The 18,856-nt window shown below is 39.4% G+C and overlaps 1 protein-coding gene and 1 pseudogene across 3 annotated transcripts in view; both read right to left on the bottom strand.

The window, feature by feature from the left end:
* Window positions 1-18,856, bottom strand: part of NRIP1 (nuclear receptor interacting protein 1) — a 300,299-nt gene that overhangs the window by 70,122 nt on the left and 211,321 nt on the right. For 2 of the 3 annotated variants that reach the window (XR_009532560.1, XR_009532559.1), the window contains exon 5: window positions 12,573-12,658. The gene's annotated coding sequence lies outside the window, so the exon portion shown is untranslated. Of the gene's footprint in view, window positions 1-10,798; window positions 10,884-12,572; window positions 12,659-18,856 lie in introns of those variants that run through there. The other variant, XR_009532558.1, reaches the window with a different exon arrangement.
* On the bottom strand, window positions 17,637-18,301 carry LOC132490425 (RNA-binding motif protein, X-linked 2-like; annotated as a pseudogene).

Genomic DNA, 18,856 nt, shown 5'->3' with positions numbered 1-18,856 from the left:
TTTTTTTTTTTTTTTTTTTTTTTTTTTTGATACTTTTTTTTTTTTATTTTACAAATTTAATCAGTTATACATATACATATGTTCCCATATCCCCTCCCCTTTGCGTCTCCCTCCCACCCTCCCTATCCCACCCCTCCAGGCGGTCACAAAGAACCGAGCTGATCTCCCTGTGCTATGCGGCTGCTTCCCACTAGCTATCTACCTTACGTTTGGTAGTGTATATATGTCCATGCCGCTCTTTCACTTTGTCACAGCTTACCCTTCCCCCTCCCCATATCCTCAAGTCCATGCTCTAGTAGGTCTGTGTCTTTATTCCTGTCTTACCCCTATGTTCTTGATGACATTTTTTTCTTAAATTCCATATATATGTGTCAGCATACAGTATTTGTCTTTCTCTTTCTGACTTACTTCACTCTGTATGACAGACTCTAGGTCCATCCACCTCATTACAAATAGCTCAATTTCATTTCTTTTTATGGCTGAGTAATATTCCATTGTATATATGTGCCACATCTTCTTTATCCATTCATCCGATGATGGACACTTAGGTTGTTTCCATCTCCGGGCTATTGTAAATAGGGCTGCTATGAACATTTTGGTACATGACTCTTTTTGAATTATGGTTTTCTCAGGGTATATGCCCAGTAGTGGGATTGCTGGGTCATATGGTAGTTCTATTTGTAGTTTTTTAAGGAACCTCCATACTGTTCTCCATAGTGGCTGTACCAATTCACATTCCCACCAGCAGTGCAAGAGTGTTCCCTTTTTTCCACACCCTCTCCAGCATTTATTGTTTCTAGATTTTTTGATGATGGCCATTCTGACTGGTGTGAGATGATATCTCATTGTAGTTTTGATTTGCATTTCTCTAATGAGTAAAGATGTTGAGCATCCTTTCATGTGTTTGTTGGCTGTCTGTATATCTTCTGTGGAGAAATGTCTATTTAGGTCTTCTGCCCATTTTTGGATTGGGTTGTTTGTTTTTTTGCTATTGAGCTGCATGAGCTGCTTATAAATTTTGGAGATTAATCCTTTGTCAGTTGCTTCATTTGCAAATATTTTCTCCCATTCTGAGGGTTGTCTTTTGGTCTTGTTTATGGTTTCCTTTGCTGTGCAAAAGCTTTGAAGTTTCATTAGGTCCCATGTGTTTATTTTTGTCTTTATTTCCATTTCTCTAGGAGATGGGTCAAAAAGGATCTTGCTGTGATTTATGTCATAGAGTGTTCTGCCTATGTTTTCCTCTAGGAGTTTGATAGTGTCTGGCCTTACATTTAGGTCTTTAATCCATTTTGAGCTAATTTTTGTGTATGGTGTTAGGGAGTGATCTAATCTCATACTTTTACATGTCCCTGTCCAGTTTTCCCAGCACCACTTATTGAAGAGACTGTCCTTTCTCCACTGTACATTCCTGCCTCCTTTATCAAAGATAAGGTGACCATATGTCCGTGGGTTTATCTCTGGGCTTTCTATCCTGTTCCATTGATCTATCTTTCTGTTTTTGTGCCAGTACCATACTGTCTTGATTACTGTAGCTTTGTAGTATAGTCTGAAGTCAGGGAGCCTGATTCCTCCAGCTCCATTTTTCGTTCTCAAGAATGCTTTGGCTATTCGGGGTCTTTTGTGTTTCCATACAAATTGTGAAATTTTTTGTTCTAGTTCTGTGAAAAATGCCATTGGTAGTTTGATAGGTATTGCATTGAATCTGTAGATTGCTTTGGGTAGTAGAGTCATTTTCACAATGTTGATTCTTCCAATCCAAGAACATGGTACATCTCTCCATCTATTTGTATCATCTTTAATTTCTTTCATCAGTGTCTTATAATTTTCTGCATACAGGTCTTTTGTCTCCTTAGGTAGGTTTATTCCTAGATATTTTATTCTTTTTGTTGCAATGGTAAATGGGAGTGTTTCCTTGATTTCACTTTCAGATTTTTCATCATTAGTATATAGGAATGCCAGAGATTTCTGTGCATTAATTTTGTATCCTGCAACTTTACCAAATTCATTGATTAGCTCTAGTAGTTTTCTGGTAGCATCTTTAGGATTCTCTATGTATAGTATCATGTCATCTGCAAACAGTGACAGCTTTACTTCTTCTTTTCCGATTTGGATTCCTTTTATTTCCTTTTCTTCTCTGATTGCTGTGGCTAAAACTTCCAAAACTATGTTGAATAAGAGTGGTGAGAGTGGGCAACCTTGTCTTGTTCCTGATCTTAGTGGAAATGGTTTCAGTTTTTCACCATTGAGGACGATGCTGGCTGTGGGTTTGTCATATATGGCCTTTATTATGTTGAGGAAAGTTCCCTCTATGCCTACTTTCTGCAGGGTTTTTATCATAAATGGGTGTTGAATTTTGTCAAAAGCTTTCTCTGCATCTATTGAGATGATCATATGGTTTTTCTCCTTCAATTTGTTAATATGGTGTATCACATTGATTGATTTGCGTATATTGAAGAATCCTTGCATTCCTGGAATAAACCCCACTTGATCATGGTGTATGATCCTTTTAATGTGCTGTTGGATTCTGTTTGCTAGTATTTTGTTGAGGATTTTTGCATCTATGTTCATCAGTGATATTGGCCTGTAGTTTTCTTTCTTTGTGACATCCTTGTCTGGTTTTGGTATCAAGGTGATGGTGGCCTCATAGAATGAGTTTGGGAGTGTTCCTCCCTCTGCTATATTTTGGAAGAGTTTGAGAAGGATAGGTGTTAGCTCTTCTCTAAATGCTTGATAGAATTCGCCTGTGAAGCCATCTGGTCCTGGGCTTTTGTTTGTTGGAAGATTTTTAATCACAGTTTCAATTTCAGTGCTTGTGATTGGTCTATTCATATTTTCTATTTCTTCCTGAGTCAGTCTTGGCAGGTTGTGCATTTCTAAGAAGTTGTCCATTTCTTCCAGGTTGTCCATTTTATTGGCATAGAGTTGCTTATAGTAATCTCTCATGATCTTTTGTATTTCTGCAGTGTCAGTTGTTACTTCTCCTTTTTCATTTCTAATTCTATTGATTTGAGTCTTCTCCCTTTTTTTCTTGATGAGTCTGGCTAATGGTTTATCAATTTTGTTTATCTTCTCAAAGAACCAGCTTTTAGTCTTATTGATCTTTGCTATCGTTTCCTTCATTTCTTTTTCATTTATTTCTGATCTGATTTTTATGATTTCTTTCCTTCTGCTAACTTTGGGATGTTTTTGTTCTTCTTTCTCTAATTGCTTTAGGTGCAAGGTTAGGTTGTTTATTCGAGATATTTCCTGTTTCTTAAGGTGGGATTGTATTGCCATAAACTTCCCTCTTAGAACTGCTTTTGCTGCATCCCATAGGTTTTGGGTCGTCGTGTCTCCATTGTCATTTGTTTCTAGGTATTTTTTAATTTCCTCTTTGATTTCTTCAGTGATCACTTCGTTATTAAGTAGTGTATTGTTTAGCCTCCATGTGTTTGTATTTTTTACAGCTTTTTTCCTGTAATTGATATCTAGTCTCATAGCATTGTGGTCGGAAAAGATACTTGATACAATTTCAATTTTCTTAAATTTACCAAGGCTTGATTTGTGACCCAAGATATGATCTATCCTGGAGAATGTTCCATGAGCACTTGAGAAAAATGTGTATTCTGTTGTTTTTGGATGGAATGTCCTATAAATATCAATTAAGTCCATCTTGTTTAATGTATCATTTAAAGCTTGTGTTTCCTTATTTATTTTCATTTTGGATGACCTGTCCATTGGTGAAAGTGGGGTGTTAAAGTCCCCTACTATGATTGTGTTACTGTCGATTTCTCCTTTTATGGCTGTTAATATTTCCCTTATGTATTGAGGTGCTCCTATGTTTGGTGCATAAATATTTACAATTGTTATATCTTCTTCTTGGATTGATCCCTTGATCATTATGTAGTGTCCTTCTTTGTCTCTTCTAGTAGTCTTTATTTTAAAGTCTATTTTGTCTGATATGAGAATTGCTACTCCAGCTTTCTTTTGGTTTCCATTTGCATGGAATATCTTTTTCCATCCCCTTACTTTCAGTCTGTATGTATCTCTAGGTCTGAAGTGGGTCTCTTGTAGACAGCATATATATGGGTCTTGTTTTTGTATCCATTCAGCCACTCTGTGTCTTTTGGTGGGAGCATTTAGTCCATTTACATTTAAGGTAATTATTGATATGTATGTTCCTATTCCCATTTTCTTAATTGTTTTGGGTTCGTTATTGTAGTTCTTTTCCTTCTGTTGTGTTTCTTGCCTAGAGAAGTTCCTTTAGCATTTGTTGTAAAGCTGGTTTGGTGGTGCTGAACTCTCTCAGCTTTTGCTTGTCTGTAAAGGTTTTAATTTCTCCATCAAATCTGAATGAGATCCTTGCTGGGTAGAGTAATCTTGGTTGCAGGTTTTTCTCCTTCATCACTTTAAGTATGTCCTGCCACTCCCTTCTGGCTTGTAGAGTTTCTGCTGAGAGATCAGCTGTTATCCTGATGGGGATTCCCTTGTGTGTTATTTGTTGTTTTTGCCTTGCTGCTTTTAATATGATTTCTTTGTGTTTAATTTTTGACAGTTTGATTAATATGTGTCTTGGTGTATTTCTCCTTGGATTTATTCTGTATGGGACTCTCTGTGCCTCCTGGACTTGATTAACTATTTCCTTTCCCATATTAGGGAAGTTTTCAACTATAATCTCTTCAAATATTTTCTCAGTCCCTTTCTTTTTCTCTTCTTCTTCTGGAACCCCTATAATTCGAATGTTGGTGCGTTTAATGTTGTCCCAGAGGTCCCTGAGAGTGTCCTCTGTTCTTTTCATTCTTTTTTCTTTATTTTGCTGTGCAGCAGTTATTTCCACTATTTTATCTTCCACCTCACTTATCCGTTCTTCTGCCTCAGTTATTCTGCTATTGATCCCATCTAGAGTATTTTTCATTTCATTTATTGTGTTTTTAATCGATGCTTGATTCGTCTTTAGTTCTTCTAGGTCCTTGTTAACTGTTTCTTGCATTTTGTCTATTCTATTTCCAAGATTTTGGATCATCTTTACCATCATTATTCTGAATTCTTTTTCAGATAGACTGCCTATTACCTCTTCATTTGTTAGGTCTGGTGGGTTTTTATCTTGCTCCTTCTCCTGCTGTGTGTTTTTCTGTCTTCTCATTTTGCTTATGTTACTGTGTTTGGGGTCTCCTCTTTGCAGGCTGCAGGTTCGTAGTTCCCGTTGTTTTTGGTGTCTGTCCCCAGTGGCTAAGGTTGGTTTAGTGGGTTGTGTAGGCTTCTTGGTGGAGGGGACTACTGCCTGTGTTCTGGTGGATGAGGCTGGATCTTGCCTTTCTGGTGGGCAGGTCCTCGTCTGTTGGTGTGTTTTGGGGTGTTTGCGGACTTTTTATGATTTGAGGCAGCCTCTCTGCTAATGGGTGGTGTTGTGTTCCTGTCTTGCTAGTTGTTTGGCATAGGGTGTCCAGCACTGTAGCTTGCTGGTCGTTGAGTGAAGCTGGGTGCTGGTGTTGAGATGGAGATCTCTGGAAGATTTTCGCCGTTTGATATTATGTGGAGCTGGGAGGTCTCTTGTGGACCAGTGTCCTGAAGTTCGCTCTCCCACCTCAGAGGCACAGCACTGACTCCTGGCTCCTCAATTTGGGATGATTTGTTGTCTATTCATGTATTCCACAGATGCAGGGTACATGAAGTTGATTGTGGAGCTTTAATCTGCTGCTTCTGAGGCTGCTGGGAGAGGTTTCCCTTTCTCTTCTTTGTTCTCACAGCTCCTGGGTCTCAGCTTTGGATTTGGCCCCGCCTCTGCGTGTAGGTCGCCGGAGGGCGTCTGTTCTTCGCTCAGACAGGACAGGGTTAAAGGAGCAGCCTCTTCGGGGACTCTGGCTCACTCAGGCCTGGCGGGAGGGAGGGGCACGGAGTGCGGGGCGTGCCTGCAGCGGCAGAGGTCGGCGTGATGTTGCACCAGCCCGGGGCGCGCCGTGCGTTCTCCCAGGGAAGCCGCCCCTGGATCCCGGGACCCCGGCAGTGGCAGGCTGCACAGGCTCCCGGAAGGGCGGTGTGGACAGTGTCTTGCGCTCGCACACAGGCTTCTTGGCGGCGGCAGCAGCAGCCCCAGCGTCCCACGCCCGTCTCTGGGCTCCGCGCTTTCAGCCGCGACTCGCGCCCGTCTCTGGAGCTCCTTTACGCGGCGCTCTTAATCCCCTCTCCTCGCGCACCAGGAAACCAAGAGGGAAGAAAAAGTCTCCTGCCTCTTCGGCAGCTCCAGAGTTTTCCCGGACTCCCTCCCGGCTAGCTGTGGCACATTAGCCCCCTTCAGGCTGAGTTCTCGCCGCCAGTCCCAGTCCTCTCCCTGCGCTCTGACCGAAGCCCGAGCCTCAGCTCCAGCGCCGCCCGCCCTGGCGGGGGAGCAGACAAGCCTCTCGGGCTGGTGAGTGCCGCTCGGCACCGCTCCTCTCTGCGGGAATCTCTCTGCTTTGCCCTACCCAGGTATGTGGGGAGTTTCTTGCCTTTTGGGAGGTCTGGGGTCTTCTGCCAGCGTTCAGTAGTTGTTCTGTAGGAGTTGTTGCACGTGTAGCTGTATTTCTGGTGTATCTGTGGGGAGGAAGGTGATCTCCGCGTCTTACTCTTCCGCCATCTTACCCGGAAGTCCCCATTTGGTGGCTTTTCACTTAACAGTCCTCAACAGAACCACTTCTGCACTGATTATTTATGATGCCATTCTATTTTGAAATGATTTCTCTAGCAAAATTTACATTGGAAGAATCACAAACATAAGGAGAATGTTTTTGTTCCCATAACACATTATTTAATAGCATTTTCTCCAAGGGACAGTTATTTTTCCTTATGGAACATTCTTCTTATGAAGAACTATTTTAGATATGTAGAGGTATTGTTTTACAAATAAATTATGATAGGATTTCTGTAAAGATGCTAAGTAACTTATATGAGAACCACTGTTTCAGATTTTGCAGGAATTTCAGAATCCTACTTTGAAGAGAACGTTATGGCCAGGATCACTGTAGCTAAATGGGAACTAAAGCAATTATCTCCTACAGACAGCCTTTAAAAGAAACCACCTTTACTCAGTTCTCCAGATACTTATGTAAAAAAATGATGTTTGGCATTTGATTCTACTACAAAATCCTCACCTTTCCTTCGGCTATTTGGTTATGTAGACTTGACCTTAGATATCACAGAAGAAATATAGACTTCAGGTAAATGAAACCAAATTAACACATGAACATCTAGTGTTTCCAATTCTAATGATTGCTTGGGCAACTAGATTTTACTTCACTTTACTTCACTCTTGATAAGAAAAATAATCATCAGTGATATATTAATAAAATACCTTTAAAATCATGTATCTGACAGTTTTAAGTAAAGTTTATGCTCTGGGAGTTCAAATTTTACTGCCTTTTTAATAATTTGTAAATCGTGTTGACACTTTTAAGAAAAATGTCCATATTATCTAAGTCCAAATTTTACTGCTTTATTATTTCTATTATGTATTTTGAAAATGGAAATCTTTTGACCTTAAATAACCAAGTAATAAAATAAAGTAGTAAAAGAAACTGAAAAGCCATGCATCTGACTCTTTATTTCAAACCATTAAAACTCAGAAAAAAATTGATGATTTAATTCATAACCAATAGAAAAATGAAAAAAAAATCCTTCTTTATACTGAAAGTGTATAGCTAGATCAGTATGAATAAAAATGAGTAATTTCTGGTTGGTCAAGATAATGGGTAGTTATTATTGTACCGATATATTTAATAGCTTAACCCAGATGGCACTACCTTTCTTTGTCTGTTCTTTGTGAGAAATTACTTGGTTATTTACTACACTTATTTCCCAAAAGAGTGCTTATTATTCTGGGAACACTACTTTACAAACACTCTATCATAAAGAAAAATAGGAAAAGATAATGTCTTCCACCTTTGAAATCTCAATAACATTTTAATGTTAAAAATGATTTGCTTTTTCCTATATCAGTGGTAACACAAATACAGGCATATTTCAGAGATATTGTGGGTTTGGATCCAGACCACTGCAATAAAATGAATATTACAATAATGTGAGTCACACAAATTTTGTGGTTTCCTAGTGCATATAAAAGTCATGTTTACACTATACTATAGTCTATTAAGTGTGCAATAGCATTATGTACAAAAATGTGCATACCTTAATTAAAAATACTTTATTAATAAAAAATGCTAACCATCTTCTGAGCCTTCATAGAGTCTTAATCTTTTTGCTAGTGGAGGGTCTTGGCTTGATGTTGATGCTGCTGACTGATCAGGGTGATGGTTGTTGAAGGCTGGGATGGCTGTGACAATTTCTTAAAATAACACAACAGTGAAGTTTGCTGCCATCGATTGACTCTTCCTTTCACGAATGATTTCTCTGTAGCATGCAATGCTGTTTGATAGCATTTTACCCACAGTAGAACTTCTTTCAAAATTGGAGTCAACCCTCTTATGCCCTGCAGCTTTATCAACTAAGTTTATGTAATATTCTAAATCCTTTGTTGTCATTTCAACTATCTTCACAGCATCTTCACCAGCAGTAGATTCCATCTCAAGAAACCACTTTTTTTTTTTTGCTCATGCATAAGAAGCAACTCCTCATCCACTAACGTTTAATCATGAGATTGTAGCAATTCAGTCACATGCTCAGACTCCAATTCTCATTCTAGTTCTCTTGCTATTCCTACCACATCTGCAGTTACTTTCTCCACTGAAGTCTTTAACCCCTCAAAGTCATCTATGAGATTTGAAATTAACTTCTTCCAAATTCCTGTTTATGTTGATATTTGACCTCTTCCAATGAATCACAAATGTACTTAATGGCATGTAGAATGGTGAATCCTTTCCAAAAGGTTTTTCAATTTACTTCACTCAGATTCATCAGAAGAATCACTACCTATGGCAGCTATAGCTTTACAAAGTATATTTCTTTTTTTTTTTTTTTTTTCTTTCCTGCGGTACGCAGGCCTCTCACTGCCGCGGCCTCTCCCTCTGCGGAGCACAGTCTCCGGACGTGCAGGCTCAGCGGCCATGGCTCACGGGCCCAGCCGCTCCACGGCACGTGGGATCCTCCGGGACCGGGGCACAAACCCGCTCCCCCTGCATCGGCAGGCGGACTCCCAACCACTGCGCCACCAGGGAAGACCCCAAAGTATATTTCTTAAATAATAAGACTTGAAAGTCAAAATCACTTCTTGGTGCATGGCTGCAGAATGGATGTTGTTTCAGCAGGCATGAAAACATTACTCTCATTGTACATGTCCATGAGAACTCTTGATGATCAGGTGCATTGTCAATGAGCAGTTATTTTGTTTGTTTGTTTGTTTTGTTTTTTTCTTTTTGTGGTACGTGGGCCTCTCACTGCTCTGGCCTCTCCCGTTGTGGAGCACAGGCTCCGGACACACAGGCTCAGTGGCCATGGCTCACGGGCCCAGCCGCTCCGCGACATGTGGGATCCTCCTGGACCATGGCACGAACCCACATCCCCTGCATCGGCAGGCGGACCCTCAACCACTGCGCCACCAAGGAAGCCCAGCAGTTATGTTTTGAAAGGAATCTTTTTATTATGAGCAGTAGGTTTTAACAGTGGGCTTAAAATACTTAGCAAACCATGTTGGAAACAAGTGTGCTGTCATCCACACCTTGTTATCTCATTAATAGAGGACAAGCAGAGTAGATTTAGCATAATTCTTAAAGGTTTTAAGAGTTTCAGAATGGTAAATGAGCACCGGCTTCAACTCAAAGTCTCAAGCTCCATTAGCCCCTAACAAGAGAGTCAGCCTGTCCTTTGAAGCATTGAAGTCAGGCATTGACTTCTCTCTAGCTAGGGAAGTCCTAGATGTGGCATCTTCTTCCAATAGAAGCCTGTTTCATCTACATTGAAAATCTGTTGTTTAGTGTAGCTAGATATTCTGGAACACCTGATGCAGCTTCTACATCAGCACTTGCTGCTTCACCTCGCACTTCTATGTTATAGAGGCAACTTCTTTCCTTAAACCTCATGAACCAACCTCTGCTAGCTTCAATCGTTTCTTCTGCGGCTTCCTTGCCTCTCTCAGCCTTCACAAAGTTGAAAAGAGTTAGGGCCTTGACCTTTATTAGGCTTTGGCTTAAGGGAATGTTATGGCTGGTTTGGTCTTCTATCCAGACCACTAAAACTTTCTCTTTATCAGCAATAAGACTGCTTGGCTTTCTTACCATTTGTGTATTCACTAGAGTAGCACTTTTAGTTTCCTTCAAGGACTTTTCCTTTGCATTCATGACTTGGCTAACTGTTTGGCACAAGAGGCCAAGCTTTCAGCATAACTCAGCTTTCAACATGCCCTCCTCCCTAAGCTTAATCATCTCTAGCTTTGGATTTAAAAGTGAGAGACAGAAGCACTTCCTTGCACTTGAACACTTAGAAGCCATTGTAGGGTTATTCATTGGCCTAATTTCAATATTGTTGTGTCTCAGGGAATAGGGAGGTCTGAGGAAAAGGAGGAAGACAGGGAACAACCAGCTGGTGAAGCAGTCAGAACATGCACAACTCTTATCAATTAAGTTCATCTTAAATAGGAGTGGTTGGCGATGCCCCTAAATCATTACAATAATAACATCAAGGATCACTGAAAACAGATTACGATACACATATAATAATGATGAAAAAGTTTGCAGTATTGTGAGAATAACCAAAATGTAATACAGAGACATGAAGTGAGCAAATGCTGTTGGAAAAATGGTGCCAATAGACTTTCTCAACACAGGGTTGCCACAAACCTTCAGTTTGTATAAGAAAACATGATTATTTGCGGTGTGTAATAAAGTGCAATAAAGTGAAGTAGGTCTGTACTCAAAAATCCTACATGACAGAAATCCAACAAGAAGCTGAAGTAACATGCCAGGCATGTGGGGAAAACACTGTGGAAAACAGAAAAAAAATGCAGTAACCCTTTACCCAATAAATTCCTAGCATTTTAACAGATGGCTTTGTTATTGGCACTCACACATTATTTCAACAATTACCACGCTGTCAGCCAATCATTGCTTACTAAAATTTGTAAGGACAAAAATGATGCCCATTCCTGTGAAAACACAGTTGACCCTTGAACAACACAGGTTTGAACTGCATGAGTCCACTTATACGTGGGTTTTTTTCAACAAATACATACTGCAGTACTATACAACCTAAGGTTGGTTGAATCGATGGATGTAAAACCACAGATATGGAGGTTAGTGCCCTTAACTCCCATGTTGCTCAAGAGTCACCTGTATTGAGTTAAGAAGTTCAAAAGTATGATACCCTTATTAATATTACTTATTGCATATTAAGTTAAATGAAATATAATACTAATCCTGAGAAGTAGCCTCTTAAAATATAAAAATACCTCGCCTGAATCTATTTCTGCTCTATACTCTTATTCCACCAACTCAGCTCCCTGTACAAGTCTAATCTATGTTCAAGCTTATTTAAACATATGAAACATTTCAGAGTTTAAATATGAAATTTATCCTGTTACTCAAGCTTTCCCTACTAGCAAACTTGGCTTCAAGCAGACCCTAGAGGCAAACCCTGTCAGAGAAATATTCTCTAGGCCTACTTACCCTCTTCCAAATCCATCTCGCTAGAGTAAACAAGCCACAAAAGAAAATCCCCATCCCTAAAATATTGCTTAGCTTTTGTGTTGGACTAGAGGGTATTATTGACATCCATTCAGAGTTGCAGTCCAGATTTCCCCTGTATTGGTTTCCACTATTACATCTATTATTTGATATTCTTTTCAAGCTTATGTTTCTAGGAGAAAATCTGAAATACTCAGCCATTGAGCAGACCAAGCTCCTAAGCTCAATATACTTTTATCTTCTATGTATTTATGGTCCAAGACTGGCCTTCAGTTTAAAAGTAAAAGAATCAAATGAGACAAAGCATCAAAAAATTATATTGCAACTCAATTTAGGGTTTAGTCTAGAAGGCCAAGGAGACTGTCACTTAAGAGAGAACTTCATCCTCTCAACAAAGTTTTTTTCTTTGACTCGTTCCTTAACTGAAATGAAAAGGTAATTTGGATCATTTCTTGACATGCCCAAGTAAATTGATTCAATCAGCCATAAGAGGTACAATAAGCATTAATGTAATTGATATTAATCATATCCACTGCAATTATGTAAATATAGCTTGGAATTCCGTGTGTCAATTTAGTATGCTAGGGTGCTTTTAGAGAACCTATGAATTTCTAAACTCAAAGGCACTGAGAATGCTTGAAAAGCATTGATATTGCCATTAACTATGTTCCAGCTGACTTAGGTATTAAAAATCATCTTGACTTAAGATGGTTGCATCCCAATAAACCCATGGTTAAGTTGAAAATATCCTAAGTCGAAAATGCATTTAATATACATAACCTACCAAATAACACTGCTTAGCATAACCACCTTAAATATGCTCAAAACACTGACATTAGCCTACAGTTGGGCAAAATCACCTAACACAAAGGCTATTTTATAATTAAGTGTTGAATATCTCCTGGAACTTACTGAATACTGTATTGAAAGTTAAATAAAGAATGATCATATCGACACAGAATAGCTGCAAATGTATTGATTGTTTACCTTTGTGATCGCATGGCTGACTGGGAGCTGCAGGTCATCACCACTGCCCAGCATCATGAGAGAGTATCATACTGTATATCGCTAGCCTGGGAAAAGACCAAAATTTAAGCTTCAAAGTACAGTTTCTACTGAACGTGTTATCATTTTCACATTATTGTAAAGTCAAAAAATCGTCAGCTGAACCATCATAGGCTGGGAACCATCTGGATAGGCTAAAAGCTACTCTTGCCACATTTCACAAATACAGCTGTAAGTGATTCCATCCTAGCCCTCTGATGAGGCACGATTAAATGAACTAGATGAATTTTTATGCCTTGTATTACATTAACAGCCAATGAATTGAGGTTCTTCATTTGCACATGGGGGCATGAGAGGAAAGGAAGCACTGAATTGTCCTTCAGAATGTGTGGCCCTGAAATCTATTTTTGTAGGTGAGCCCTCTGAGATGCCTTCTGAATAAGGGCTCAAATTATTCAAACAAAATGCCATTGTCTGTGGCAAACAAAGAGTTTGACTCCATGAATGAGACAAAACAGAAACCCCTGCGAGTTAAAGGAATGCTTTAAAACTAGGATAAGACAATTGTGTTATCTGTCACATATTACAAAAATATAACTTCAGGAACATTCATCTCTGTTTCTGCTTTTGCAATTTTAAGTTTTAGTCAAAAACTCTCAGCCATATCTTTCTCTCTTCCTATTGCGGAGATATAGCTCATGTGATGTCACAAGATGAAGGCTGTTAAGGCAGCTGCTCATCATAAAAGGTCTCGAAAAAGCAATAGCTTCAGCTGTATCAAATCTTCCCTGTGGAGCCATATTCAGACACATAAGCCAAACTCATATCATGTGTCTTCTTCCTCTCATACAAATGAAAAGCAAAACACTGGGGGGGAAAAAGTAAAATCAAAATTAGGCCTGTCAGCTTAGTTATTTCAGCACAAGTTATTGAGTTTTATGTAATGGATTCACCCCAAATTATGTGCTCCTATAAAAAAATCATCTTTGATAACAGATATTGTTATTTAACGTATGGCTTATTTTCCATTTAGAATCTCCAGGTATTTAATGTCACATGTTTTAGGCAATAGATGGACTCCTCTATACAAATACAAAGCATCAAAAATTTAACCTGCTTGCTCTTCCAATCAGAGGCAGCTCTACTGTGAAGTGATCTAGGTAGCCACCAAGGACTTCATAGAGGAAGTTTCAAGTAATAGTCAATTTTACTCTCACCTTACAGAATTAAGAATAAAATTCAGTTTTTCCAACATTTGATAAAACATGTATTTTGTTTCTTCTATTAGAATTTTAAATAACAAGATAAACAAGTGTATCACACACACAGGCAAGAGTATTATGAAGTCACAATATGACTTTGGTTGGGTATCTCACTAATTCTAGGCCCACCTTTATTTCAAATGGATAGTATTTGAGAAAAATGATTAGCTTCAATCCAAATGCCTAATATATCCAGCCATATTCACCAGAGCTATGCATTTCAGTTCAGAATTTTGTCATTTTATTTCACTCACAAAATTCTTTATGACTGAATCAATTCACTTATATCATATGTATAAATGATGATCAATGGCTTGGAAAAACCAAAAAGCCAAAAACACTCATATTCTTCAACCCAGTGATCCAATTCCTGAAAATTTGTCCTATGGAAATAACATAAAAAACAGCAGCAAAGTAAGCACATGCTCAGTGCACTGCTACTTTAGGGAAAAAATACTTCTACATGTTTGTTAAATTATTCTGTATTCACTATATGACATATTATATAGCTATTAAAATTATTGAAAGCTGTGTATTCTTATATTTAATAAGCAAAAGACTATTTGAAGGTGCTGTTTATATTTGCTCACCTTTAGTGCTACCTGGTGTTCTCCCTCATCCTTCTTGTGAACTGCTCACACTCTGGTCACCAATAATTTCCTAATGGTTAAATCCTGGGCCACTATCAACCAGTTATTTTGATTGACTTCAACAAGGAGCAAAAGGAACTCAACATTCTCTGCCATCACCTTCCATTTCTCCACTCCCTCCCTACCACATATACTTTGCTCCTTTTCCTGTATGCTCTAGTCATAAACTTGGGGGCCTTCCTTGTCCCCTAAAATGATCTCTTAAATATCTGTTGTAGGGCTTCCCTGGTGGCGCAGTGGTTGAGAGCCCGCCTGCCGATGCAGGGGACACGGGTTCGTGCCCCGGTCCGGAAAGATCCCACATGCCGTGGAGTGGCTGGGCCCGTGAGCCATGGCCCCTGGGCCTGCACGTCTGGAGCCTGTGCTCCGCAGCGGGAGAGGCCACAACAGTGAGAGGCCCGCCTACCGCAAAAAAAAAAAAAAAAAATCTGTTGTGATCCTGAGTTCCTCTCTATCTCCTGCACCAAGCTGCCTTGTTCAGTCCCTCATGACCTCCTCCCTAAACTACTGCAACTACCTCCCTACTCATCTCTCTGCTCCCAGTTCCTCCCCAGTCTACTTCATCCTCCACCTTCCCAATTTCTCACCATGTCACTTTCTCTTTAAAATCATTAATGCCTTCCAATTAAACTCAAATAGCTTGTATAGCATGCAAGGACTTTCTGGCATCTCTCCTTTTCTCAATGGCCCTATTTCATATTGCTATGTGCTCCCACTTATACTGAACCACTTGCCTCTCCCCTCATTTCTGCACCCATTGGAACCCCTGCCTGTAACATCTTTTCTTACCTTATTTGCCTCACTCACTCACCTGTGTCTCCTTTTACTATTCCAGAGTACTCTTCACATAACTTCTAATTTAACTGTTTACATGTGCATCTCTTCCACTATATCTGGACCTCCTCTGGTCAGGCATTGTGTCATATTCATTTTTTTATCCCCAACTATGTTATAACCTCTGGTATTTAGTAGAAGCCTAAGAAATATTTATTGAATGAATGAGTGAATGAAAGGAGTAAATAAAAGGCCTACGGCTATGTAAAATATGCACACCTGTAGGCAAAGACTAGAAGTAAATGTGGGAAATAGAACAGCTAATTTCTGAGAACTGAATTAAAAGTATTCCTATTTTTAGTTATTTTATGAACCTATTACAATAATAAAGATCTTTAAAATCCATAGGAAATGCTTACTGTAGAAATTTCCATTGATGAGTGAATGCTGATTAGCAATATTCTCCTTGCCTATAGTACTGGTAACTTCTGTACGTACTAGTGCGATATAAGTAGAGATCTTTTGAGAAAACTTTTAGGCCAAATAGAGTTCCTGTATAAAAAATTACTGGTCCAAAGTCACAATATTCAAAGTCATTCAAGATATTGAATCTTGGGGACTTATTTGAAATGGACAGGCAATTTCTGGAAGGTTTGCTTAGGGCTTCTGTCCTAAGTAGTAACTCTGCTAGTTCATGGGTGCAGTTCTGTCCATATGCAGAACATGAAATTGCAAACGGGAGTGAAATGCTCATCAAGTAAACATCAAATACTAACAAAATTCCAGAAAATCTTTGCATTTTCAATTATGCTAGATCACTTTACATATCCCAAGATCCCTAGCAGATAAACAGCTTCTTGTGAGAAATAATAAAATATCATGCTTTCTTAGAATACATACATATATATATATACATACATATATATATATATATATGAAGTAGAGAAGGATAGCAAGAATATGCAATCAGAGATAATCTCTTTTTAATCAACCATGATTAGTCATGTATCTCAACTGATACTACTTTCTGTAAGAATATTCTTTGCCCTTTATCATTAGCTGAAGGTACAGTGAAAAAAAAATGTCCATGACTACTGATATATAAAACCATATAGGAGCAGGAACCTAAATATTTTAAATATGTTTTACTGCTTATTAGAAAAATCACATGATATTAATCAGTTCCCTTTCTGCTGGCTGAAATTCTTCCATGGTAGCCTAAAGAGCTTAGAACCATAAAAGACTATAGAGATCATCTAGAGCCTCTAACTTTTGCACATCCTGTTACATAGAAAACGGTAATATTTAAGCCAAATACTATGGGAGAGGAGTTACTACATGGTGGACCACTACAGAGAACTACTCTTAAATCTTAGGCATCAAAATCTCAGGAGTTTATCGGGACGTCCCTGGTGGTCAGTGATAAAGAATCCACCTTCCAATGCAGGGGACTAGGGTTCGATCCCTGGTTGGGGAACTAAGATCCCACATGCTGTGGGGCAACTAAGCCTGGGCGCCACAACTACTGAGCTCCAGCACCTCAATGAGAGAGCCCGTACGCCGCAAACTACAGAGCCCACACGCCCTGGAGCCCGCGCGCCACAACTAGAGAGAGAAAACCAGCACTCCACAACTAGAGAGAAGCCCGCGTACCACAACAAAGAGCCCACACACCTCAACAAAATATCCTGCATGAGGGTGCCGCGACTAAGACACAAGGCAGATAAGAAAGAAAGAAAGGACGAAAGAAAGAATCCACTGGAAAAAAAAAAAATCTCAGGAGTTTATCAAAGGAGCCATACAAATCTGGTAATGTAATTTCAACTGTTGTAAAATTTTGCATGGTTGTAGGAATACAAAACAAAACAAACAATGCTCAAATTTTAAAGAAATTCTACACAAGAAATTATATTAAATTAATTTATTAATATATAATTAATAAATTATATAAATTTAATAATAATTAAAGTTATATTAAATTAATTTAAATTAATATATTAATACTTTTATATAATAAAAAATATATAAGATTAATAAATTAATTCCAGTCCCATAGTATTTTAAATATCACATTTCATTTCAAACCTTAAGGATCCAAGCAGGCTGCAGTCTTGGTCTAGCCCATGGTCACTGGGATTGGAGAATATGTGTGGCTGTGCCTTCATATCAGCTAAAATCTATCTGAGCTTCACCTCTGTCCCAATCCCTGCTCTTCTTCTCTTTCCTCCTCTGGTCTCTGATTAAGGGCAGGTAGACTCAGAGCCTGGATTCTCCTTCCTCAGCCTCCTCTCCAGATCCCTCCATACCCTGCAGGAAGCTGTCCCCTGCAGCAGCCATCCCGGCCTGGGGGTAGCTGGGTGTTAGGGCTTCATGCCCTCTGTAGACTCTAGCTTAAGCTTGGTATGTTTATGGGAGCCTAGAGCATCCTCTTTTTTTTTAAATCTGGCCTCTGGCTGGCAAGGACCATGGCTTATTTGTCCCTCTTCATCTTTAACTTGTATATCAGTGTTCACTTTGATCTTCTTTCTTCTCTGTTTTTCCCGTTTGTGCCATTCTGAGAGTGCCTCATCATCCAAGCTATCAGATGAACTAGACAAGGGGATCTGAGCCCCATAGCCCTTCTCCCAGAGCTTTCTGGTGGCATCATCCACATCCTCTGAGGCCTGAGGGGAATGGGACGGTAGCTAGGTACGTGGTTGACTCGGATAGTTCTTCCCTTGATCTTGATTCCATTAAAATTGTCAATGGTCAAACTTGTACTCCTCTGATCCTCAAAGGAGACAAAGCAGAATCCTTTAGACTTCCCTGTCTTCCTGTCCTGCATGAGATTAATGCTAACAATCTCCCAGTATTGGGAGAATACACAGAGGCTATCTCCTTCAGTCAGTTCATAAGAAAGGCCTCCCAGGAAGATCCAGGCACTGCCCTTGTACTCGGAGTGCCATGATGCCTCAGCTATCACCATAGTACCAGCCTCGCATTCATTCAGCTTGTTAACCAGCTGCACTTTGGTTAACGGGTTCATCTCCCTGGTCTGGGGCACCACACAAGAGCAGCCCAGTGCCTGGGCAAAGCCCACTTCTGGTGGATGCAGGAGAGCGCTGCTTCTGGTGAAGACCTTCAGGGCAGGTGACCCATCCCTGCCCTGCTCTCCCCACATGCCCTCAGCTGCCATTCAAGTTTCAACTTTTCATGGTACCTCATTCACTATGAAGAAGTGTGCTACTGCTCACTAGTTTGAAAGCCTTAATCTAGTCCATTTAAAAAATAGATGATTAGGTTGAAACAAAGTCTTCCATTCTGAAAAGATGTCTGATCATAGAAGTTGTAACTTCTGTTTCATTTATTTTCCTTATAATAAATCCATTTGAGAGTCTACAATGTGCTAGTTTCACTTTGGCTAAATTATTAAAAGTAAATATTAAAAGTAAATATGTTACAAGGAAGAAACTTAGACTGAGCTTTACTTAATATGACTCATTGTATTAGAGTTCTCCAGAGAAATAGAAACAATAGGATGTAGGTAGGTAGGTAGATAGATAGACAGACATATATCTATGTATAAAGAGATTTATTATAA

Source organism: Mesoplodon densirostris, chromosome 5 (assembly GCF_025265405.1).
Source record: "Mesoplodon densirostris isolate mMesDen1 chromosome 5, mMesDen1 primary haplotype, whole genome shotgun sequence".
In the NCBI taxonomy this organism is placed as follows: Eukaryota; Metazoa; Chordata; class Mammalia; order Artiodactyla; family Ziphiidae; genus Mesoplodon; species Mesoplodon densirostris.
The sequence above is the reverse complement of the archived record's forward strand: the minus strand, read 5'-3'. Positions and strand labels throughout refer to the sequence as shown.